The sequence below is a fragment of the Pseudochaenichthys georgianus genome, chromosome 17 (genome assembly GCF_902827115.2).
Source record: "Pseudochaenichthys georgianus chromosome 17, fPseGeo1.2, whole genome shotgun sequence".
NCBI classification, from domain to species: Eukaryota; Metazoa; Chordata; class Actinopteri; order Perciformes; family Channichthyidae; genus Pseudochaenichthys; species Pseudochaenichthys georgianus.
The window spans coordinates 25021065-25048210 of record NC_047519.1 but is presented as its reverse complement, the minus strand read 5'-3'; the positions used below and the strand labels follow the sequence as shown (position 1 = coordinate 25048210).

The 27146-nt window shown below is 42.8% G+C and overlaps 1 pseudogene; it reads right to left on the bottom strand.

Annotated features, from left to right (window-relative positions):
• Nucleotides 1–1463: 1463 nt before the first annotated feature.
• LOC117462587 (eukaryotic translation initiation factor 4 gamma 1-like) overlaps nt 1464–27146 on the bottom strand; it is a 57823-nt pseudogene continuing 32140 nt past the window's right edge.

Below are 27146 nucleotides of genomic sequence, written 5' to 3'. Positions count from 1 at the left end.
TAGGTCCTTACATATAAATACATGAGCAAATAAGTAAAGTAAGCTAAGTAAAGTGAACTGATTAAGACTGAAAAACATTATAATTTATCTAATGCAGAACAAAATTAGCGTTATATTTATGTATTAGTATTATAAGCAGTATTAAGCAGTGCATGAAGTAAAAATAATCCATTAGAAGTCAAATCCTCATATATCATATTATTGTTTAATTCTAATAATATCTTAAATGTGTGAGCTGCATTAAACTCATGTATTGTAAAGGTTAGCTCCACCAAGACCAACTACATAGTTGGTCTTGGTGGAGCTAACCTTTACAATTGTTTATAATATTGATGACATTTTATCCATGAATAATATTACGCCAAAAGTATTTTCAGTATTGGGATAGAAGTATACAGTTGCATGGCAACTATTAAATAACCTCAAAACTAAAACCTAAAAAGACCTCCTAAATTAGTAATTGGCTGTGGGTGTCCTAGCCTCCTGCTTTATGAAGAATAGGACATGTATTGTAAACCTGAATATATACACTATAGTTAAAGTAATTCAGTCACTTCAGGGGACCATGGGACTCACATCAGTTAGCATCAGAAGTAAAAAGGCAAACGTTTTTTAAATGACCATTTAAGCTGCAGTTTACATACTTTAAGAGTCGTGTCTACAGAGTCAATGTTACACAACACAAGATCAAAGGTTCCTGTTGAGCTACACCTCCCTTTTTGGTCCCATCTGCCAAATATTGAAAAATTACCCAATAACCTGTTTTATGCCGGGATGGTGAAACTTTAGAAGATCCAATACTGGACGAGTGCATAGATTACATTTCCACTCATGGGCTTAGACATATATTCTTTAAACCTTTAGTTTAGATAGGAAGATGGATATGTTTGGCATAGTTTTAAGCTATGAAGTGATAGCAAAACACTTGCCCAGCAAAATAGAAATGTTAAAAAAACACAACACAGAACGTTTTATACTATAACAAATTAAACTATATTGCATAGTTGAATGTTGATCAGGTGCCCAGATGTTCCTCAAAATGGCCTTTATGCTGAATCATAGGCTATGTAACCCTGACCTGACTGTCACCCTATACCACGACCTGACTAAGTCCTTGTTTCCACCCTCGTCCTCAAGATAAACCTTCTGTCCACACTATTGTATCACATGAGTTAATTTAGGCACGTAGACTGTTAAAAGAGGATATCAAAGGGGTGACTGTAGTGCACATTATACCTGAAAAGAGATTCTTGATGTCATGATTTCTCAGATTCCTGTGCAGATTTGGATTCATTTGAAATGTAATCAATCAATCAATCAATCAATCAATCAATCAATCAATCAATCAATCAATCAATCAATCAATCAATGAATGTTTATTTATATAGCCCAATATCATAAATGTTACATTTGTCTCAGTGGTCTTCACAGTGTGTACAGAATATCAGTATGACAATACGACACCCTCTGTCCTTAGACCCTCACATCGTACAAGGAAAAACTTCCGGAGAAAACCCAGTTTAAAGGAAAAATGGGAGAAACCTCAGGGAGAGCAACAGAGGAGGGATCCCTCTCCCAGGACGGACAGACGTGCAATAGATGCCGTGTGTAAATTGAAAAGATAATACATTTGCAACATAGGTAGTCCAAATGTTTGGAAATGCATGTGTGTATAATAGGAAGATGAATCCACGAGGATATCCATCCAGGACCGATGATCCAGGACCACAGCCACGACTCGCGATCCAGGACACAGGACCGCAGGATCATCCATGTCTCCGGATCCCGGCGTATATAGACACCAGATAATCAGATACTGAAAATGAAATACAAATAAATAAATCCGTCACGTACTGTAATCCACAAAGCAGTTTTGTCTCAAACAACTGGAGTAATGTGTAAAGTGTAAAACTTGAGGGATGTTGTTTCTTTTATGTATTTTTTATTCAAAAGCCACATGGTGGACATAGCTCCTGTAACAGAAAAGCCACAACTTTGTAAAAGATGTGCTCAAGGGGCTATTGTTTAACATAATATACACAATTCATATTTAAATTACACAGGGTAACAGGATTGGTTATTATAAAAGGTGTAATCCTTTTTTTTTCCAATAATCCTTGATCTGAAACCCATTTTTTTTGCAAAATGTGATCTTGGCTAATTATAGTTACTTATTTTTTGTATTCTAATTGCGTTATGCGGATGATGTTATTTGTTGATGATAACATATAAATAGATTTAATTATTTTCTTTCTTACTGTGCTTTGTTGATTGCCATTTTATTATTTATTTATCTTTCTTTTCTTTGCTTTGTGCCTGATCATTTCCATACATCTTCAGCCCAGTTTTTGATCTTTCGTGCTTTGTTTTTAATACCTGCCTTTACGTTATTTTGACGCTTTGACTGCTGAGAGTTTTTGTCTCTCGTTATCTCCGTGAGTCTGGATTTAAATCCTTATCCCTGAGGCAGATGGCTGTGCTCTGTCAATCTGTGTTGACACTTCAGCACCATAACTGTAATCATACCTCTTGATAACACAGCCACAGCAAGCCAAAAGCATTACTGTCCTATACTCATGCACAGCTTCACATTCCCTGCATGCTACCGGGCAGAATTTCAGCAATCGAATTTCATACGAATTAAAAAAAAACTAATTTAAATTTAGGAAAGCAAATGATTTAGCAAACAAATATTTGTTGTAGTAAACAAGGATACGTTTTGTTCAGGGCTATAAGTAGATTCTTATATTTTATGAAGTTTTATGTCACAGCTTCCCGAGTACCTCTGGGAATCTTGTGACTAACCACTGTCAGACAGTGATTACAGCCTCGAGGACGTCCTCACTGTGAGCAGATAAGCTTATTATCAATGATAGTTCTTCTAAACATGCAGAGCAGGGGGTTAACAGGGCATTATAGGTTGGACATTACACACAGACTCTCACAGTTTGTGATGAAGGGCTCTGTGTGAGCGAGCAAGCCTCAAGTAAATGTTTTCATGGTAAGCTTTCTGTTAGCATGCACTCTGCTTTTACATCTTGTAATATACACAGCCTCACCTTTTACGTTGTTACGTTTTACGTGCAGGGCTCCGATAACATTTTCTGAAACAACTTGGGATAACCAGATGTAAAATGTTGGTACAAGTGTAAGGGACATTGCGTCTACCGTGTTGTATAATGTTTATCTATACTGTTCATGCTCACTACTTGTAGCACTTCGGGATTTGAATTCAAATATGAAGTGCTTTATAAATGGAACCCATTATTATTATTATTATTATTATGTTTCACCTTGATACTGCCTTATTTTGATAACACTCTTAATCAGCACTTTCAAAATAGTTTCATCTGGTTAATCAGGAAACAGAGACACTGCTGCTCCCAGTTGTTCATGATGTTAAGATGTTATTCACAATGACAGCAATGGTAAGCTTTTACCAGAGATGGAAGAAGTACTCAGATACTTTCCTTCAGTAAAAATACTAATACCACAATCAATAAAAAGGAAGGTCCTGCATTCAAAATGGTATTTAATTTAAGGTAGGCTACAGAAGGAGTATTAACAAAAGGATCCTAAAAATGTAGTGGTTGTGTAGAAAATGTTATTTTTATGAAATATGAGATAGTTGCACCTATTTTAGCCTCAAACAGTTATTTTGAACTAATTAATTAATTAAAATGAAACAATCTGGGAGGTGTATGGGTCTTTCTTTGGAGGAACAGCTCACAAAAACCTCATCACCTGTATACTATAATGTAATCTGCAAGTAACAAGAAGCTATGGGTGTCAAATACATGTGTAGGAGTCATTTTAGTTTCCAAGTAGAAGAAAAAAGGTCCTTAAAGTACCTCAAATGTGTTCCTAAGGGCAGTTTCCCTCCAGATTCATGCTTGAGGAGGGTTACATGTATTCAACTTATATATTCTTTGACTTTGTTTGATCACAATCCATCTGATTTTGAGTACAAAAGTAATCTAATTTAATTCTTAGTAACATCCAGGTGTTTTTTTTGAAGAATTTGGAAGACTGCAAACACATTTTATCGGTCTTGTCTGGTGATTCAAATTTCCCAGCCACAAATGTAACACATTAACTTTGATTGACTTATTTCTTAGAACTAGCTGACAGGTCGACTGGGGTCGACATCCTTCTTATGCAATGGAAAAAACCTCAAACACGGCAGGTCGTGAGGGGCCGCCGGCCGAGTTACCTCAACAACCTTTAAGCCCTGATGAATATAGGTATTCAAGTTGAATCCAGCAGATCATCACTGTTAGGCACATTTCAACCTCCTCAACACTCTCGCAGGAAAGTAGAACAGGCTTGCTTTCTCAGCTTTTTTGTATTTTTCCAGCTGGGTTTAGAAATGTTTTTATAACCCAAGAGCACCAAAATCAGCAAAACAAGTTTCACAATGCTATCTATCCGAAGCCAAGAAGATAGTTCAAGGTAGTTCATTTTTTCTGTGTTTGAGGAAGTTGATCAGAGAAAAGATTACATTTTGGTGTGTTTACAAGGTTAAGGGATAATGGGTTCAGTACTTTTTCAGTGCTGCCCTTTGCCAACATTTCCTGTCACACTGCTTTGGTCCGTTAAACACAAAAAAGGCCCTTCACGTTCTTAGTGTCCACAGAGCGAGATAACAGAGTGACACAGGTCATCTGTTTGTTCAGCTGCAGAACCTTTCCTCTCACCTCTGACCATTGCCCTGTACAGTCACTGTTACCATTATCAGTTGGGAACCCTTATTCAAAGGGGAATAAAAAACACTGATTTCAAGAGGTTAACCAATGACCTGTTTCTTCAAAGATGTGAAGGTGATTTACACTATGAATCACAGTGATATACTCAAGTACTTAACTCATTTATATTAGTAGTAATTACTAAACCTCTGCTTATATTCATCATATCCAAATTGTATTTTTTGTGTGTAAAAATCGTATGAATGGCCGGTGAACTTGGAAGGCCTGTGAGTCAAGCTGCATACAAACTGCTGTTAAATGTATTTCTGCAGGCTAGAAATACATTTATTGGCGCCTATTCGGTGCTAGACCTTCATCATGCCAACGGTTTGAATACATTAGAAACCATCTTAGTTTGAGACTTACTTTGAGACGTACCATTTCTTTGCAGAGCAGCTTGAGGATCTGTATCAGCAGAACGCCGGCCTGGCCCAGAGGCACCAGAGGCTTAGAGATCTCCCTGAACACACCACACACAAACAGAGTTATGCGTTTGAATTGGACTTCACTTATATTTAGTTGTCTTTTTGCTACCATTTTCAGGGATACCAGTAACACTCAAGGCAAAAGGTATGTTGATTTGTGAGTAGATTGAAGTGAAAAAGGGTGAATGATAGACGAGAGTTTAATTGAGAAGCTGACAAAACAAGTGATGTGAATGTATCAGTTTGTCTTTTTTACTGAATGTGTAAAATCTGATTGTCAGATTGCCTTAGAAATGTTACCAAACATCCCTATTTATTTGAAAAAAACAGTTTGATGACTGTTTATAGGGTATTCAACATTTCAACCAACGTTTTATACCAAGATATTTTGACTTATTTGATTCAATTATTTTTGCTGTAGCCCACCTGAAGAGCTGTCCCATAGGGATGCCTCCCTCATGGAGCACGGGGGTGATGAGTTCAGCCAGGTAGAGCCAGATGTGAGGTATATCTATGGCCATGTCTTCAGCAATCTCCAGGGTCTCTTCTAACCTGCAGTCCCCAAAAACAACACAGCATTTAAATCTCACTTCAAACACACATTCTCATCGGTCAAAGAGTAAGTATCAACATCTTTTTCCATGCTCACCCTTTGTAGTACTGCTCTGTGGGCAGTGCGCCGGCCTTTATGAGTTGCTGCAGCAACATGCCCATGTGCTGTCGAGCGATGGTGCTGCGCTCCAGCGTCGACTCCACGCCGCTCCGCACGAACACGTAGAGCAGCGAGGAACAGCCGAGTTCAGTCACGCACTGCAACGCCTCCTGCAGCAGCAAAACAAGACACAAGAGGTTGGCCATTGGAAGCGGTTTGAATACCAAGCATTGCCTGATTATAAGGGTACATTGAGGTCAAATACATTTCGGTGCATGCCAGTTCGCACGGCCTCATGTTCGTACCTTCAAGTCATTAATGTGGAGGTATTCTTCGATGATGGCGTTCGACTTCTTCTGCAACTCATCTTCACTCAAGGCAGGTTTTGAAATAGTAGGAGGAGGAGTGGGTGCGCTCTCACGCTTAACTGCAGAGATAAAAGAAACAGTAAGGGTTAAATATTATTCCAATCATTGTTTATGCAGCTATCCCTAAAGGACGCCTGTCTATCATATCTATTTCAAATCTTTACTTTAGCTCACTGGGTTGTTCACCTGGGAGCTCTTTGCTTGGGGCCCGGTCTTCACTGCCTCAATCCCGACTGCCTCGATCCCGACTACCACGATCTCGGCTTCCTCGGTCCCGGTCGTCAGTCATGCTGGCGACGCGCCGCACCGCCTCAGTGGCCGCCCGCAGGTCTCCGGTCCTCCCGCCGCGCTCCTGAGACTCTCTGCTGAAGCTCCTCTTGCTGATTTGGTTGCGACTGCTGCTGTTGTCACGACCCCCCCGTCCCTCGCTGTGATCCGATGGTTCAAAGCGATCCCCGCCACGCTCACGGCTCGAGCTTGACCTAAAAAGGTTGAAAGTGACACAAACAGGTCAACATTACTCATGAAGTGTCCAAAAACTCTCTGAATAAACAATGACAGTTACTCCGGTAGAAAGTGAAGGATCTAAAAAAGACAAAAGAAAAAAGTACAACATTTGTTCCTGTTGTGTTCTGATATGATGCCAATAGGGGGCGCCGTGTAACCAGAGTAACCTACAATGTAGAGAGAAGAAGGGTATGCCCGGGAGTTGATGCATGAAGAACAGTAAAGAGCTTAGTACCCATATCCTCTGTCCCCTGCTTCATTAATGTCTTTCTACTAATACACAACAAATTGGCGACGAGGATGGCTGTGGCTTCTACTCCTTTACCTCCCACCTTTCTTCAGTGTCCGGGAGAACCTACTATGCCATTTGGAACATGGCTAAAAATGTTCGAAAACGACCTGCTAGTGATCGACGTGGAAGGAGCCAAGTGGCCGGATACCCGTATACGTGCTACGCTGCTACACAGCGTCGGAACCGAAGTACAGAGGATTTTCTACACATTGACTGAAACGGGAACTACATACAACCATGCCGTGACTGCACTACGGGCGCATTTCGTGCCGAAGGTAAACGTAATTGCGGAGAGACACAAGTTCCGCCAACGAGCCCAGAGACATGATGAAACAATTCCACAGTACGTCTCTGCGCTAAGTGAAATGATCGTTTTGTGTGAATTTGGAAATGCAGAACAGGATATGCTGCGTGATCAGATTGTGGAAAAAGCCTACAGTGGACGCATACGTGAACGCTTGCTGCTAGAAGACAAACTGACACTGGATAAAGCCATTCAGATTGCAAATCAGGTGGAAACGGCGGTGCGCAACGTGGCCGAGTTTTCCAACAGTGAAGTGCTTGTGAGAGAGATCAGGGCGCCAAAATAGGAACAAAAACTTCCCGCTGCAAGTAAACAAAGGAAAGGTGAGAGAAAGTCTGAGCAAGCACGAAGATGTTACAGATGTGATTCAGATAAACATATGGCCAATTCCACACAATGCCCTGCTACAAACAAAATATGCAAATCCTGTGGAAAAACTGGGCATTTTGCCAAAGTGTGTCGTTCAGAACAAAAACGTGAAGTGAGGGAGGTCGTTATTCCAGAACTGACTGTTTTATTGCTGAATAATACTGCCCCAAAAGAGAAGAAAATAATGTGCACTGTAGATTTGGGACTTTCTCCTGCTAACCAGTCATTTGAGATGATGGTAGATACTGGTTCTTCAGTGTCACTGCTGCCTGCTCATGTGTACGAGACCTACTTCAGTCACATACCACTGAAACCTACAAAGGTTCCTCTAGTCACATACTCAAGACAGAGAATCCCAGTACTAGGGACACTGCATTTACGTGCATTCCATGACGGAAATACTGCCTCAGCTACCCTTTTCATTGTGAAGTCAGGTTCAATACTGCTGGGCCTGGACCTGTTTGAGGCACTGGAAATGGTCATCATGAGAAACAATGGTACTGAAGTCAGAGCAGACAGTCAGAGAGATAACAACCCCACCTGCAACTCCTACTACACCGACACCTACTGCATCTGCACCTGTTAATACAGCTTTACCTATGGGCTGTGTTAGGAACGTTGTACACAAAGTAAAAGTGAAAGATGATGTGAAGCCTGTGCAGCAGAAATTGAGAAGGCTTCCGTTCTCAGTCAGAGATGCTGTTTCTGCAGAGTTAAAGCGCCTTCTTGATGCTGACATCATTGAAAAAATAGATGCCTCTCCCTGGGTATCACCGATCGTTGTGATTCAACGAAAGAACTCATCTAAAATAAGGATGTGTACAGACCTCAGGGAGCCTAACAAGGCCGTCATAATGGATTGCTACCCCATTCCACACATGGAGGAGCTCTTCTCAGAACTCAGAGGAGCTACCATATTCTCGACCTGGCTAATGCATACTACCAGCTTCCACTGCATGAGGACAGCAGAGATCTGACTGCTTTCATTACTCACGAGGGACTCTTCAGGTACAAGCGAGTTTGCTATGGGCTAGCATCAGCACCCTCAGCATTTCAGAAGATGATGTCCATGGTGCTGAAAGATTTACCTGGAGTGCAGGCATATCTGGAATGGATGATATCATCGTTTACTCCTCATACCGTGCTGAGCATGAAACCCGCCTGAAAGCAGTACTGTACCGACTGCAGGAAGCTGGACTATGTCTCAACACAGATAAATGCAAATTCTACCAGGACAAACTAACGTATCTAGGACACAGCATAAGCAAGGAAGGTCTTCTGCCAAACGATGACCACATTGCAGCTATTCGGGATGCTCCATCACCCAGTGATCCAGTGACTCTTAGGTCTTTTCTTGGCCTAACATCGTGGTACTCCAAGTTCATACAGAACTATGCAACTGTGGTGGAACCAATGAGAGATGTGCTACGTAGAGCTACATTCACATGGACTGATGAGGCACAGAGTAGTTTTCAGCAGGTTAAACTACTCATCACAGACAGTTCATCACTTACTTGCTCTTTTTGACCCGTCACTGCCCACCATAGTGTCTACTGATGCCTCAGACTATGGCATAGGTGGGGTGCTGACACAGATACATCCTGACAACACTGAAAGAACAGTGGCATTTGCTTCCCGCTCTCTTAGTGCTGCAGAGAGAAAGTACTCTGTGGTAGAAAAAGAAGCTTTGGCCTGTGTGTGGGCTGCAGAGCGTTGGAGAACCTACTTGTGGGGAACAAAGTTCACCCTAAGGACTGATCACCAAGCTTTGACCACACTCTTGGCTACAAAAGGCATGGGAAGAGCTGGAATGAGAGTAGCACGCTGGTCTGCCAGGCTACTCTGCTTCAACTATGATATTGTCTACAGACCCGGTGCTCAGAACCATGCAGCAGATTGCCTTTCCCGCCTGGACTGCACCTCAGACACGGAACCAGAGACTGTTGCTGCTGTCTCTGCCCTGCTGACTGCTGTTCCCTCGTCTGACTTCACAGATGCCTGCACTTCCTGTCCAGAGTTACGTCAGCTACGCAACGACATGACAGACGGGTGGCCAGCTTCATCTAAAGGCCTGCCTGCTAACATGTTGCCGTACTACCAGGTGAGAAATGAACTTTCTGTACATGAACAACTCATTCTGAGAGGGAGTCACAGGTTAGTTGTTCCAGTAAAGCTACACTCACACATGGTGTCCTTAGCACACGAGAGCCACCAAGGCATTGTACGCACAAAACAGAGACTCAGAGACTTGTATTGGTGGCCTAAAATGGATGCACTGGTACAATCGGTTATCGCCGCCTGTGTGTCCTGCCAGATGAATGATAAGACAGCTAAAACTTACCCTGCACCTATGACACCAGTCCCTCTGCCTCAGGGGCCATGGCAAAAGCTTGCACTCGACATCGTGGGCCCATTTGAGACTGGTCCGGTGGACTGTAAGTTTGCTATTACTATGACTGACTACTATTCAAAATGGCCAGAAGTGTGTTTTGCCCCAAGATGCACTACTGCAACAGTAATCACCTTCATGAGATCAGTGTTCAGCCAAAAAGGGAACCCCGTCTCTGTGGTGACAGATAACGGTCCACAATTCACATCCTCAGAACTTGCCTTTTTCCTAGAAGAAAGAGACATCCAACACATCAGGACTACAATCTACCATCCAGAAGGAAATGGAGCTGTGGAGAGGCTAAATAGAGTGCTGAAGGAAAGCATTCTCACTGCACAGAGAGAGAACGCTCCGTGGAAAGCTCACGTTGCTGAGTTTCTTCAGGTCTACAGAGCTACAGCTCACGCCACTACAGGGACATCTCCTTTCCAGCTCATGTATGGAAGAAAAATGCGAACCAAACTCTCAATCCTGCCACAGCTTACTGATACTCAGGATCAGGAACTGAGAGACAGAGTGGAAAAGAAACAGTGGCACATGAAAACATACACTGACGCCAAAAGAAATGCCAAGATTCCCAAAATACATCCGAGAAGCCTGGTGCGTGTGAGAAACCCGCTGCATGTCAAAAAGGGAAAGCCAAAGTTCAGTGAGCCTCTGAAAGTGATCCAGCAGAAAGGACCTCACAGTTACACGCTTAATAATGGAAAAACCTGGGATGCTTCACACCTGTCGGTGCTTCCAGAAACATTCACTCCTCCATCAGAAGAAGTGAGGCCTGCTGAGCCAGCTACAGTGCATGGTGCTCAGAGCAGGAACCAGCGAATCAGAAACCAGCCTGTTTGGATTGAGGACTATGTCACTTAAACTGTGGTTGAATTAATGTTTGAAAATGTTCTGCATATTGTGATATGTGAAGTTATTATTATTACAGATGGTTACTACAGAAGTGTCTGTTTAAAATGCTAATGTTATGTGTACTGTTCAAGTGGAGAAGTAACTATTTTAAGAAGGGGGGAAATGTTGTGTTCTGATATACTCCTGCCAATAGGGGGCGCCGTGTAACCAGAGTAACCTACAATGTAGAGAGAAGAAGGGTATGCCCGCGAGTTGATGCATGAAGAACAGTAAAGAGCTTAGTACCCATATCCTTTGTCCCGTGCTTCATTAATGTCTTTCTACTAATACACAACAGTTCCCTTGATGAGACAATATCTGCAGCAGTTAATACCTCTGAGGAGCTCTGCGATCAGAGTCCGTGGCAGACGGCGCGGAGCCAGACTGCTGCAGCGCTGAGAAACGGTTGACGGTGCTGGTAGATTGACGAGCAGGCTCTAAAAGTGTTAAAAAAGGACAGATTAACACGCAGCCACTTAAAAAAAGCCTAAAACCACACTGTCTTTTTTAAGTAGCTGTTTTACCCGGCTCTCCGATGGCTGGTTTGGCTCCGGTTCCTCCACTGCTGCCTTTGCCCCAGCTGCCCCACATGCCTTTCCCCCCTGGAGCCAGCAGCTGATTGCTGATGTCCAGAGAACCAGGCTGAAGGTCAAAACAACATTTAAATTAACAAACCAGTCAAATGCTAGTCTTAAAAGATCAGGTTTCTCTGAACACAGCTTCGTTCAAAAAGGTTGTAATTGAGAAAGATAACTGTAAAAAGAATTGGGGCAATTTCTTACGCTGCATTAAAAAAACACTCGAGGCCTCAAACAATATATTGGAACTAGAAAATCCATTTCCTGTAGAAAATGCGTGCGAATGCTGTAAACTGTGAACATTTATGGCAGAAAAAGCTGAATGTGTTATTAGCTGAATGGTAGCTGCTTTTAGCTAAAAAGAAAAATGCAGAAAAAGCTTCATATTTAAAAGAAAAGGTTTAAAAAAATGTATAAACAACAACATGTATAGCCTTGATGTCCTGAAATAGCTGAATAATGTAATAGTTGAATGGGTTCTGCAGCTGAAAATAGGCTGAAGGAGTTAAATATCAGATGTAAGTAGTAGTGAATGAATTTGTATTAAGATCAGAAAAGAAAGTAAAAAGGCTTGGGAAAGCAGCAGAATATTTTGACGGCAAACTTTTTGACTAAAACCATACGTCACCAATAATGTATAAAATATGTGGATACCTGTTGAAGTCAGTATGAAGTCTCCATCAGACAGAAACGAATAGGCTGAGACAGTCTGTTAAAGACCAGTCTGTCAGTGTTTTTTCTGTTCCTGAGCACCTACTCATAACACCCAATCATAACACCTGTGTGTGTGTCCAGAGATCAAAGACAACCAACTGCAGCACTGCGTCCCATAAGAATGCATTAGAGGCTTCTCAATACTCAAATTTCCCCTCCTCGACTCCTCGGTCCTCCGGTATCCATCCATCCATCCATCTTCTCCCGCTTATCCGTGGTCGGGTCGCGGGGGTAGCAGTTCCAGCAGAGAGCCCCAAACTTTCTTTTCCCTGGCGACATCAACCAGCTCTGACTGGGGGATCCCAAGGCGCTCCCAGGCCAGCGAAGAGATATAATCCCTCCACCTGGTCCTAGGTCTACCCCTTGGTCTCTTCCCAGCTGGACGTGCCTGGAACACCTCCCTAGGGAGGCGCCCAGGTGGCATCCTAACTAGGTGCCCGAACCACCTCAACTGGCTTCTTTCGACGCGAAGGAGGAGCGGCTCAACTCCGAGTCCCTCCCTGATGACCGAACTTCTCACCTTATCTCTAAGGGAGACACCAGCCACCCGGCGGAGGAAACCCATCTCGGCCGCTTGTATCCGCGATCTCGTTCTTTCGGTCATGACCCATCCTTCATGACCATAGGTGAGGGTAGGAATGAAAATGGCCCGGTAGACAGAGAGCTTTGCCTTCCGGCTCAGCTCCCTTTTCGTCACAACGGTGCGGTAAAGCGACTGCAATACCGCTCCCGCTGCTCCGATTCTCCGGCCCATCTCACGCTCCATTGATCCCTCACTCGAGAACAAGACCCCGAGATACTTGAACTCCTTCACTTGGGGTAAGGACTCATTCCCTACTTGGAGTGGACAGTCCATCGGTTTCCTGCTGAGAACCATGGCCTCAGATTTGGAGGTGCTGATCCTCATCCCAGCCGCTTCACACTCGGTTGCGAACCGATCCAGTGAGTGCTGAAGGTCGCAGACCGATGAAGCCATCAGAACCACATCATCTGCAAAAAGCAGTGGTGCAATCCTTAGTCCACCGAACTGCAGACCCCCCCCCCCCACGACTACGCCTCGAAATCCGATCCATGTATATTACAAACAGGATTGGTGACAAAGCGCAGCCCTGGCGGAGGCCAACCCTCACCGGAAATGGGTCCGACTTACTGCCGAGGACCCGGACACAGCTCTCGCTTTGGGAGTACAGAGATTGGATGGCCCTGAGTAGAGACCCCCTCACCCCATACTCCCGCAGCACCTCCCACAGTAACTCCCTGGGAACCCGGTCATACGCCTTCTCCAAGTCTACAAAACACATGTAGACCGGATAAGCGTACTCCCAGGCCCCCTCCAGGATCCTTGCGAGAGTAAAAAGCTGATCCGTCGTTCCACGACCAGGACGGAATCCGCATTGTTCCTCCTCAATCTGAGGTTCGACAATCGGCCTGACCCTCCTTTCGAGTACCTTGGAGTAAACTTTCCCGGGGAGGCTGAGTAGTGTGATGCCTCTGTAATTGGCACACACCCTCTGATCCCCCTTTTTGAAAAGGGGGACCGCCACCCCGGTCTGCCACTCCTTCGGTACCGTTTCCGACTTCCACGCAACGTTGATGAGACGTGTCAACCATGACAGTCCCTCAACACCCAGAGCCTTCAGCATTTCCGGGCGGATCTCATCCACCCCCGGGGCTTTGCCACTGTGGAGTTGTTTGACGACCTCAGTGACCTCCCCCCGGGAGATTGGCGTTGATCCCCCGTCATACTCCAGCTCTGCCTCTAACATAGAGGGCGGAGTTGTCGGGTTCAGGAGTTCCTCAAAGTGTTCCTTCCAACGTCCCAACACTCCATCAGTTGAGGTCAACAACGTCCCATCCTTACTGTACACAGCTTGGATGGTTCCCTGCTTCCCCCTCCTGAGGTGTCGGACAGTTTTCCAGAACAACTTTGGTGCCGCCCGAAAGTCCTTCTCCATGTCTTCTCCAAACTTCTCCCACACCCGCTGCTTTGCCTCGGCCACGGATGAGGCTGCTGCCCTTCGGGCCTGTCGGTACCTTGCAACTGCCTCGGGAGTCCCCCGGGATAACAAATCCCTGAAGGCCTCCTTCTTCAGTCGGACGGCTTCCCTGACCACCGGTGTCCACCAGGAGGTTCGAGGGTTACCGCCCCTTGAGGCACCTAAGACCTTGAGACCACAGCTCCCCACCGCGGCTTCGGCAATAGAGGCTTTGAACACCGACCACTCTGGTTCAATGTCCCCAACCTCCACAGGAATGCCCGAAAAGCTCCGCCGGAGGTGTGAGTTGAAGGCCTCCTGAACTTGGGCCTCCTCCAGACGTTCCCAGTTCACCCGAACTACACGTTTGGGCTTACCAGGTCTATCCAGAGGCTTCCCCCGCCACTCGACCCAACTCACCACCAGATGGTGATCAGTTGACAACTCCGCCCCTCTCTTTACCCGAGTGTCCAAAACATACGGCCTCAGGTCCGATGATACGATAACGAAATCGATCATGGACCTTCTGCCTAGGGTGCTCTGGTACCACGTACACTTATGAGCATCCTTATGTTCGAACATGGTGTTTGTTATGGCCAATCCATGACTAGCACAGAAGTCCAGTAACAAACCACCACTCCGGTTCAGATCAGGGGGGCCGTTCCTCCCAATCACGCCCCTCCAAGTGTCTCCATCATTGCCCACGTGCGTTGAAGTCTCCCAGCAAGACTAAGGAGTCTCCTTCAGGAGCCCCATACAGGACTCTTTCCAGGGTCTCCAAGAAGGCCGAATACTCTGAACTGCTGTTGGGTGCATAAGCACACACAACAGTCAGAGTTTTCCCCCCCATAACCCGCAGGCGTAGGGAGGCGACCCTCTCGTCCACTGGGGTAAACTCCAACAACGAAGCACCTAACCGGGGACTTGTGAGTATCCCCACACCCGCCCGGCGCCTCACACCTTGAGCAACTCCGGAGAAGAATAGAGTCCGTCTTTATGAATTTCAGCGCGCCATTTTGAAGGACGTCTCATTTCTCTAAATGCACACCGAGGACCGAGGATCGAGCATCGAGGAGGCTCTCTGGAGGAGCTATAACCGAGGATACACTGATGGTTCCTCCACGGCTCCTCCGCGGATGCATTTCCGGGAACGGTGGAGGCGTGACGCACGGCCGGACTTATCTCAGCCAATGACAGCTCTGCATGCATCCCCTGGATATTATTTGAGAACCTGCTCTCATCGCAACGCGATGTTTACAGTGAGAACAGCTGTGAGGTCCTGCAGAAAGCAGAGCAGTGTGTAAAATATATATCACTCAGTATAACAGACCTACTCTCTTTATTTGCTTTAGTTTAGTAGATATCTACAAAGAGTCCATATTTTTCTAAAACCATTTAGTGCTTCACATAATAAAATACACAACGGCTGTAGCCTGATTATGCTTTAGCAGCTGTAGGTGTGTGTGGTACAGTATGTAGGTGTGTGTTGTACAGTATGTAGGTGTGTGTTGTACAGTGTGTAGGTGTGTGTTGTACAGTGTGTAGGTGTGTGTGGTACAGTATGTAGGTGTGTGTGGTACAGTGTGTAGGTGTGTGTTGTACAGTGTGTAGGTGTGTGTGTTGTACAGTGCGCAGATGCCGCAGACAGACGGGTCTCAGTTGGTTTGATGTCCTTACTTTTAATACTTGCAAATACAACTTTTGGCCCGTAATTTCAATTCCCCATTTCAGCGACCAGAGAGAGGGGGGGATATATCCAGTCTCTGATTGTGTTACGTTATTATGAGAGTGCTCTCATACTTTAAATTGTATATATTTATATAAATATATTTGTGTGTGTGTGTCCGCATCTAGCCTGTTATTGTGTCATTATACCGCACTCTCAATGAGTTCAAAGTAAATATGTGGGGGAACAATGTTCAGCTGATCTAACAGAGATTATAAAATATGACAAAACACTCGACAGCTGATGCAGCTGTTGCCACGTAATAATGAACGGACGTCGCTTTAATATGACCGCTCAGAGGAGAGGAGTTCTCATTTCTTTAAACGTCTGCTGCTTCCCCTCCTCTTTCCTCGGTTCCCCTCCTCGGTCCTCCGCTCGCATCTCCTGTGGGCGGGTCTAAGTCTCGAGGAGGGGAGTCGAGGAGGGGAAATTTGAGTATTGAGAAGCCTCTATAGAGTTGTATATCTGACCATTTTGCCACCCGTTCAAACACTATGGCTATATATATATATATATATGCAGTGGCGACTGGTCATTAGGGGCAGGTGGGGCACAGCCCCACCTAGTGTCAGCAGAAAGTATTAAAATAATGATTACAACAAATTGCAAAAAATAAATTTAAAAATATATAAAATATATTTTAAGATCATGTTTAATCATCTGATTCGTCTGTACATTGCTGTTTTAGTATGTGTTCTTCTAATTAGTGTCTACAATCTGTGCCTATTGAGCTGTTTAGAGCCATGTGGGACAAAACCTGATCCTGCCCCTCCCTCTGACTGTCAAAGTGAACGGTGACTGCAAAAACTACACTGCGCATGCTCAGAGTATTTTCCTATTTAATGTGTGTGGCAAAAAATAATGACCATAGGGGCAAAGTGCTGCCATCCCCACCATACGTCATCTCACATAATTCAGAGCTGATTGGCTGTAAGTACGTGTGCCGCGAAAAGTGTGGTGTGAAGAGGAGGAGAGAGAGCTGCAGTGAGGCGTCCTAAAACCAGGAAGTAAACTGCGCATGGCTTCCCTCCACAAAAAAGCAACGAGATTTCTCCATAGGATTTTAGAAAATAGCTCAAAATAAGATCTGTGGGAAACGTAGCTGTTAGATAAATGTAAGTTTTGTTCAGCCGGATAATATCCACATGTCTACCCTACTTTTATCATTTTCGAATCAAAAATCTATTGATTAGATTAGATTTATGATAGACTTTTTAAACTACAAGAAGATAAGGAGGACTTTTACAAAAAAGTAATAGAGATTTTTGTCCAGAAGGATAGGCCAATGGACTTAATCTTCAAGTCAAAGTAAGACTGCAATTTGATTGAAAATGGGATCTTACTAAGAGAGAACAATTCAATATTTAAATGATAAAATTACATTTTTTTTTGGGTATCCTTTTGTTGAACTGTCTGTTTAAAAGTAATTGAAGCATCAGACAAAAAAAGCTTTTGAAAATAATATTATATTTTGATTTAATATATTTGTAAACCTGAAGAGTCAGTGCCAGAGCCTCACCAGCCATGAACCTCTCTGCAGAAGCTTATATATAGACATCTGAGTTTTTTGTGCCCCACCACTTTTGTACATATAGAAACGCCACTGTATATATATATATTAGGGCTGTCAGTCGATTAAAATATTTAATCGCGATTAATCGCATGATTGTCCATAGTTAATCGCAAATTAATCGCACATTTTTTATCTGTTCTAAATGTACCTTAGAGGAATATTTTTCCAGTTTTTAATACTCTTATCAACATATGAGTGGACAAATATGCTTTATGCTAATGTTTATTATCATTTCAACAATGACAAATATTCTCATGAATATTAAACAACAACCTCTGAACATTACAAATATTCGCCTCAATTCAACCTGGAACCTCTCTCATACAATACAAATGGTGTGTGTGTGTGTGTGTGTGTGTGTGTGTGTGTGTGTGTATATATGTGTGTGTGTGTGTGTTGGATCGTTGGAGCTTTGTGCAACTCAAGGCATATGCTCGAACGGGAGCTGCCTGGACGCTGCAATCAATCAATCAATCAATCAATGTTTATTTATATAGCCCAATATCACAAATGTTACATTTGTCTCAGTGGTCGTCACAGTGTGTACAGAATATCAGTATGACAATACGACACCCTCTGTCCTTAGACCCTCACATCGTACAAGGAAAAACTTCCAAAGAAAACCCAGTCTAAAGGGAAAAATGGGAGAAACCTCAGGGAGAGCAACAGAGGAGGGATCCCTCTCCCAGGACGGACAGACGTGCAATAGATGCCGTGTGTAAATTGAAAAGATAATACATTTGCAACATAGGTAGTCCAAATGTTTGGAAATGCATGTGTGTATAATAGGAAGATGAATCCACGAGGATATCCATCCAGGACCTATGATCCAGGACCACAGCCACGACTCAAGATCCAGCGCTCGCGATCCAGGACACAGGACCGCAGGATCATCCATGACTCCGGATCCCAGCGTATATAGACACCAAAAAGAAAGACATTTGGGGAAGCTGGGTTAATCGGAACATGAGTGTACACGGGTATAGACAGAGAGAAGGAAGAAGTAAGATGTCCCCCGACAAACTAAGCCTATATCAGCAAAACTAGGGGCTGAATCTAATCAGCCCTAACTATAAGCTTTATCAAAAAGGAAGGTCTTAAGCGCACTCTTAAAAACGGATAGGGTGTCTGCCGCCCGAACACAAACTGGAAGCTGATTCCACAAATGTGGAGCTTGATAAGAAAAGGCTCTGGCTCCCATTGTAATTTTAAAGATTCTAGGAACAACCAACAACCCTGCATTCTTGGAACGCAATGCCCTAGTAGGACAGTAGGGTATAATGAGTTCTTTAAGGTAAGATGGCGCCTGCCCATTAAGGGCTTTGTAGGCGAGAAGAAGAATTTTAAATTCTATCCTGTGTTCTATAGGGAGCCAGTGTAAGGCAGCCAGAACAGGAGTAATGTGGTCCCTTTTCCTAACTCTGGTTAGTACACGAGCCGCAGCATTTTGAATCAGCTGAAGCGACTTGATTGACTTCTTGGTACTCCCTGATAATAAAGAGTTACAATAATCCAGCCTAGAAGTAACAAATGCATGGACTAGTTTCTCTGCATCGTTTTGAGGCAAGATATGCCTGATTTTTGCAATGTTACGTAGATGGACAACACACTCTCACTCCCTAAGCGTCCAATAGCGACGTTTGGTCAGTGTCCGTGGCGTCCAATTGTGACGCTCCTAGGCTCCTTCAGCGTCATAAAGAGACGCAAATAGCTTTCAACTGATTGCAATGTATTCCCATCTGCGTCGGGATTTGACGCTCATGGAAGCACGGCATTCGTTTATGTCGGCTGCCCTTAAAGGTAATGTGAGCGTCCATTCCCAGGAGTAAGGGATTGCAGAAGAAACGACACTACCCAGAATCCCCAGCTATCGTTTGGACTACACCATGTGCTCTTGACAAACCCCGTGATAGTCCTCAAGCTCTGTGATTGGAGAGTGTGCTCCGAGGGTTAAGCCGATTCTCGAACAGCACTTGAAATGGGATGGAACCATGGCAGACTGTCCAAAACTGGATTTGAACGGGTCCACCGCGTCCCCCCTCCCCCACCCCGTCCCCAGAACTACACATGCTGGCTATTCTGATTCGCAACATGTTCTCTATGGCACGTCTCTACTGGGAGTTGTAGTTTTAAAAGACGTTTTCGTATTTCCCATAATAAGAAGTTGCCAGTATTAAACTGTGTACATCCCTGGAGGTTTAGGGGAAAGGAAACACTCAAATTTAAAACATATAATTAATAAATGGGTGAAAATTGCTTGTGCCCATTATGGGCAGTATTACTATATATACCCACATGCCAGCTAAGGTCAGAAGAGCTTTATTTAACAGCTGGTCTTATGTGTGTGACCCCTGTGATAACATTACATTACATTAATTGATAAGCCTGAAACATGCACTTGTCAAGGTTCAGAGGCACATTGTGCAAATATGGCAGTAGCCATCGATCAGCTTAAGATAAGATATACTTTATTGATCCCAAGTTGGAACATTTGCGTTACATCAGCATGTGTAACAGTTAAATATGCAGTTGTGTTTATTTGAAAATCATTTAGTATAATCACATAAATTCTGTGTTTTATATTCAACAATTCTGTGTTCTTTATTTATTGATTGTTCAATACCTGACAAGGCCGGAGATGAAATATCTACATACATCTTATGAGAGTATAATACATTATGTATAATATCAGTTAAAATAAGTGCTTCAACATAGTTAACATTGCTGGAGGTATGCACAAATATTGATAGATGTCTTGTAATGCACTATTGAGGAACCTGCAACCCAAGTTTTTCATTCAGTGCAGAACTACACCACAGTTGTGTAGGCCTATATGATATGTCAATAAACCTTAGAAAATCTTGAAATCTTGAAAGGGATGTGCAAAATAGTCATTACATACAGTCTTTAATTAACAATTAGTAGAGAATAACGAGCAATGAATATACTTTATAGGGATCGTATTAATATCTAATAATAAAATATTGAAATTCAATAACATGCTTTAACCACCAGGTGTCCCTTTATATCAACTGTGCACCTTTATGGTGTAAATACAGCCTATCTACCAATTGGATCAAATATAAAAGTGAGCCGAATTAGTGTTGATACTGCAAGGAGACGCATTGTGTGAAAAGAAATGTAAGATGTTGTTTAATGGCTGATATATTTATGATCCACGTCACGTTTTCAGTTCCTCATGTTTGTCTTCTCATCAGGGCTATAAATACAGAACTACGGCAGATATGTAATATGTAATGCAGCCGAACCGTGTATTACAATGCCGTTATGTGATGACTTTCAAAGAGAAAAGCAAGCACACTCGGAATAAGGTATTATTATTATTTCGGTCTGTTTCCGGTATTTGTTAATGACGGTGTGCTCTGAGATGTGAGACTGGAATTGCACAGGGGGGAAATAACGTAGGCTATCTTTAGATGCGGATTTTGTTAAACTAATATGTTTAGGCTGTGGACCAACACTATACATTGACGGGGAAGGGGGGTAGCAATAAAGATAACACCATTAAACAGTTACACAACATAACAGAAATAATATCGATAGCAGCGTCCCTAGCAACCACCTTGGTAACAATGAAAACGTCGCGATTTCCTGAAGTAATCTTCGTAATAACTAGCAAACTAAAGATCATGTACATCCACTGCACACATAATCTGAAATAACAACTCATATTTCTCGCATCAAATGACATCAAAACGCATTTTAATGGCCAAACTAACTTTAAAATAGGCATTTTACACCTAGAATAAAACGAAGTTCGGCCATGTTTTCTTTTTCTGCAGGGAGACATTTGAAGATCACGTGACATAGACGCCAGCCATCGGAATGAATGGTGAAAAAAACGGGGTTTGTCAAACAGAGCACATGGTGTAGGCCAAACGATAGCTGGGGATTCTGGGTAGTGTAGTGTCTTCTGCCATCCTTTACTCAGAAAACATATTTGTTTCTCCGAATCGAAGGGGAAAAATACAAAAGCATTGTACACAATTTAAACCAATCAATGTTGTGTAATTAACAAGGATAATCTGGTGTTTTTTAGTCGATGAGTAGTGCAGATATCACTGTAAAATCAATCGACAGTAAGAGGAGTACTTACTTCCGGGTGTAAAATTCTCCGTTATCCAATGGGAATGGATGCTCACATTGCCTTTAAGGGCAGCCGGCATAAACAAATGCCGTGCTTCCATGAGCGTCAAATCCCGACGCAGATGGGAATACATTGCAATCAGTTGAAAGCTATTTGCGTCCCTTTATGACGCTGAAGGAGCCTAGGAGCGTCACAATTGGACGCCACGGACACTGACCAAACGTCGCTATTGGACGCTTAGGGAGTGAGAGTGTGTTGAGATGGAAGTAGGCGGTCCTTGAAATTGATTTTATGTGGGCGTTAAAGGATAAATCCTGATCAAATATAACACCAAGATTCCTTACAGTCTCACTGGAGGCCAAATTAATGCCATCCATAGTTAGTATGTCTTTAGATAATTTGTTTCGTAGATTCTTCGGGCCAAGTACAATAACTTCAGTTTGGTCGTGTTTAACATCAAAAAGTTTAAGGTCATCCACGTTTTTAAGTCCTTAAGGCAGTCTTGAATTTTATTTAGATGATTAATTTCATCAGGCTTGATTGATAAATATAGTTGAGTATCATCCGCATAACAATGAAAGTTTACAGAATGATTCCTTATAATATTGCCTAACGGAAGCATATATAATGTGAACAAAATAGGTCCGAGCACTGAGCCCTGTGGCACTCCATGGCTAACTTTGGTTTGCGTGGAAGATTCATCGTTAACACGTACAAACTGAGAGCGTTCAGATAGATAGGACCTAAACCAGCCTAAAGCAGTTCCCTGTATGCCAACTAAGTGCTCTAGTCTTTGCAATAGGATATCATGGTCGATAGTATCAAATGCAGCACTAAGATCGAGCAAAACAAGAATAGAGACAAGTCCCTTGTCTGAGGCTATTAGAATATCATTTGTGACTTTAACCAGAGCTGTCTCTGTGCAATCATGTTGCTGCAATCATGAGTGTGCTGACTTCTCCTACAATGTCCCGCTGTCTGCTTCCTGCATCAAGTCAAGTGTTCGGTGCAGTTGTGGCGAAATGTCGCTCCTCTGTTTTCCAACCTGATCTCACCAGAATGCGTGACTCCACCACGACTCCTTTACACCACAATGCGTGGTGGACTCACGAACTTTGTTACATTTACGTGTCTGCACCACGCAAACAAGCCCAATGTAAAGTGAATGAGGCTCTTTTGTCGTGGTGCACACACGCATTTCTACAATGTCCTTCAGGGAGCTTTTATTCTATAAAACGTTTTTAAAATCTACTTTATAGCTTGTAGTAACTCACGGGAGGCTTCTTTTATTTTATTTGTATTCATAATAATTTTTATTTTTCGTCAGAATGTATTATGGTGCATTAGTTACGATTTTTTGTTCTAAAAAAACAGTGCATTGTGTGTAATACAACTGTGATTTTTATTAAATGAGTTATTTTTTAAGGAAGGCCAGAGCTTCAGCTGTGTCCAATAGATTGTTCCCTTTAGTTAACGTTATTTAAAAGAACATTATATTCCAATTTGATCATGTCCCGTTTATTGTATTACGGAGAGCAATGTGAGCATCCATTCCCATTGGATAACGGAGAATTTTACCCCGGAAGTAAGTATTATCCTTACTGTCGATTGATTTTACAGTCCTATCTGCATTACTGATCAACTCAAAAACACAACATTGATTGGTTTAAGTTGTGTACAATACTTTTGTAATTTTCCCCTTCGATTCGGAGAAACAAAGATTTGTTCAGTTTAGGATGGCCGAAGACACTACACTACCCAGAATCCTCAGCTATTGTTCCGCGTTGCCTCAAGCTCTGTGATTGGTTGACCTCCAACTGCATTCCATATGAAAAAAACGTTTCGTAAAAGATAAATCATACTTTATTCAGCAGTGCTTTCTTTACTCTTTGAAAGTCATCACATGAATGCATTGTAAATAGTACAGATCTGTGGTAGTTCTTTCTTTATCTACAGAGATCTGGCCTCAAAATAGACCGGAAACTATTCTTTTACCGTTCTGTTTTAATTTCACAATAAAGTTAGTAGTAATAATTTGTTTTGATATTATTGTTTTTTATTAACTACTCATGTTAAGACTATCTTTTCTGTGTTGCTGTGGGGTTTTTCCATCGCTTTTGTGTTACAAATATCAAAACAATAACAGAATATATCGGTCGTAAACTAAACCAGAAACAGCAGTATATTTTATTTTGTTAACACTGTAAACTTGACAGCTTTTTAACCCAAACCACCTACTGGTTAAAGCACGTTATTACACGTTTAGAGTAATATTGAAATCTTGAAAAGGGATGTCCAAAATAGCAATTATATACAGTTTTTAATTAACTAATTAATTTGTAGAGAATAACGAGTAATGTATATACTTTATAGGGATCTGCAGACAAATATTTAGTCTTCTCAAGCACCAACAATCATTACATTACATTGCATTTAGCTGACGCTTTTATCCAAAGCGACTTACAATAAGTGCGTTCGACCAACAAAATACAAGCGTGAAGAAAACAGAATCATATAAGTACATCAGGTTTCATAGAGCCAAACATTTCAAGTGCTACTCAACTGGCTTTAGATAAGCCAGTCCTCCAATCAAATATCTCTCCTGATTGTTGGCACTTGACAATCACCTTCCCTGTATTTTACTCAGGTGTTACTAAAGTCTGCTTTAAGGGTTGTTTATATTTCACATCATTAATCAGAATCTGTAAAGTAACTAAAATAAATGTAGTGGAGTAAAAATACCAGGTTAACCTTAAAGAAAGCCCTCATACTGACGCTGTGTACAAGAAGGGGATGAACAGACTCTATTTTCTGAGGAAGCTGAGATCCTTCATTCTTATCAAGCTCCACATTTGTGGAATCAGCTTCCAGTTTGTGTTCGGGCGGCAGACACCCTATCCGTTTTTAAGAGTGCGCTTAAGACCTTCCTTTTTGATAAAGCTTATAGTTAGGGCTGATTAGATTCAGCCCCTAGTTTTGCTGATATAGGCTTAGTTTGTCGGGGGACATCTTACTTCTTCCTTCTCTCTGTCTATACCCGTGTACACTCATGTTCCGATTAACCCAGCTTCCCCAAATGTCTTTCTTTTTGGTGTCTATATACGCTGGGATCCGGAGTCATGGATGATCCTGCGGTCCTGTGTCCTGGATCGCGAGCGCTGGATCTTGAGTCGTGGCTGTGGTCCTGGATCATAGGTCCTGGATGGATGTCCTCGTGGATTCATCTTCCTATTATACACACATGCATTTCCAAACATTTGGACTACCTATGTTGCAAATGTATTATCTTTTCAATTTACACACGGCATCTATTGCACGTCTGTCCGTCCTGGGAGAGGGATCCCTCCTCTGTTGCTCTCCCTGAGGTTTCTCCCATTTTTCCCTTTAAACTGGGTTTTCTTTGGAAGTTTTTCCTTGTACGATGTGAGGGTCTAAGGACAGAGGGTGTCGTATTGTCATACTGATATTCTGTACACACTGTGAAGACCACTGAGACAAATGTAACATTTGTGATATTGGGCTATATAAATAAACATTGATTGATTGATTGATCCTTCCACGTGTGCAGCAAGATGCTGGAGATCTTCTAGTCTGTTGTGGCCAGTGCACTCTTCTTTGCTGCGGTCTGCTGGGGGGGGGCAGCATCAGAGCCGGTGACACCAGCAGGATCAATAAACTGATCAGGAAAGCTGGGTCTGTCATCGGCATCAAGCTGGACCCCTTTGAAGCTGTGGTGGAGAAGAGGACACTGAACAGGCTGTTGTCCATCATGGATAACCCCACCCATCCTCTCCACCTGCAGCTGGACAGTCAACGGAGCTCCTTCTCCAACAGACTGCTGCAGCTCCGATGTCACAAGGACCGATACAGGAGCACATTCCTGCCCACTGCAATAACTCTGTACAACAAATCACCTCTGGCTGGAAGAGAACTCTCTGCTCCATAGTTTCTCTAATACAACCTCGCTGTACATTTTACACATATATAATCTGTTCAATATTTGATATTACATATTCCATTGTCATATATTTTTGAATATGTATATTTGCATATATAACATCTACATGTATATTTTTTATTTCAACACGTAGCCTATATTTTCTATTTTCTTTTTTTTCTATTCTTGTTTGTTTGTAGTTTTGTTTTATTGTAAAATGCCTTGTCTTTTATGCTGCTGCAACAAAAACAATTTCCCAAATTGGGATCAATAAAGTACCATCTTATCTTATCTTATTTTATCTTACATCCGGACTAAAACCACCAGACTCAGGGACAGTTTCATCCCACAGGCCATAAAACTATTAAACACCTGAACTTTGAAATAACATCCATAGCATTAATCTGGCTACTACTTAGACATGATTTGTTTGAGGCTTCCGGTTATGGCGTTGGAGTGATCGGTCGCATTGGCGTTTGCTCCCTAATCCTTTTTCGCTTTTACACATATACACCCAGACGTCTGCTAATTTTCTTACTTGATTAGTCATTAGTAGTGCCTCAGTAACTTTTTCGTTGTTGAAATGAGTAAAACTCAAGGCAGTCGTGGCAAAAGTCAGCAACAAACTAAACTCTTCAGCTCGCAAGATAAAGAGGCTAACAAGATGGCTACCAGTGCTTCGGAAGCTAGCGTGCAGCCGCTAACACTCGATATGCTAGTCGGAGAGCTTGAGAAACTGCGTAAAGACGTAACAGGTGAACTTACCGCTTCCATGAACACCGCCCTGGCCCCAATCCAAGCCTCTCTTCAAAAGATCACAGACACCGTGGCTACACATACTGCCACCATCACCGGAATGGAAACAGCTCTCAGCGCTCATTCAGATGGAATCACTACTCTGGAGCGAGAGGTGGCTGTATTGAAATCCAAGTTGGAGACCACTAATCAGGTGAATGACAGATTGCAGCTGGCGGTGGAAGACACGAGAGGCTTCTCAATACTCAAATTTCCCCTCCTCGACTCCCCTCCTCGAGACTTAGTCCCGCCCACAGGAGATGCGAGCGGAGGACCGAGGAGGGGAACCGAGGAGAGAGGAGGGGAAGCAGCAGACGTTTAAAGAAATGAGAACTCCTCTCCTCTGAGCGGTCATATTAAAGCGACGTCCGTTCATTATTACGTGGCAACAGCTGCATCAGCTGTCGAGTGTTTTGTCATATTTTATAATCTCTGTTAGATCAGCTGAACATTGTTCCCCCACATATGTACTTTTAATTCATTGAGAGTGCGGTATAATGAGACAATAACAGGCTACAGATGCAGACACACACACACACAAATATATTTATATAAATATATGCAATTTAAAGTATGAGAGCACTCTCATAATAACGTAACACAATCAGAGACTGGATATATCCCCCCCTCTCTCTGGTCGCTGAAATGGGGAATTGAAATTACGGGCCAAAAGTTGTATTTGCAAGTATTAAAAGTAAGCAGAGGACACCAAACCAACTGAGACCTGTCTGTCCGCCGCATCTGCGCACTGTACAACACACACCTGCACACTACAACACGCACCGACACTG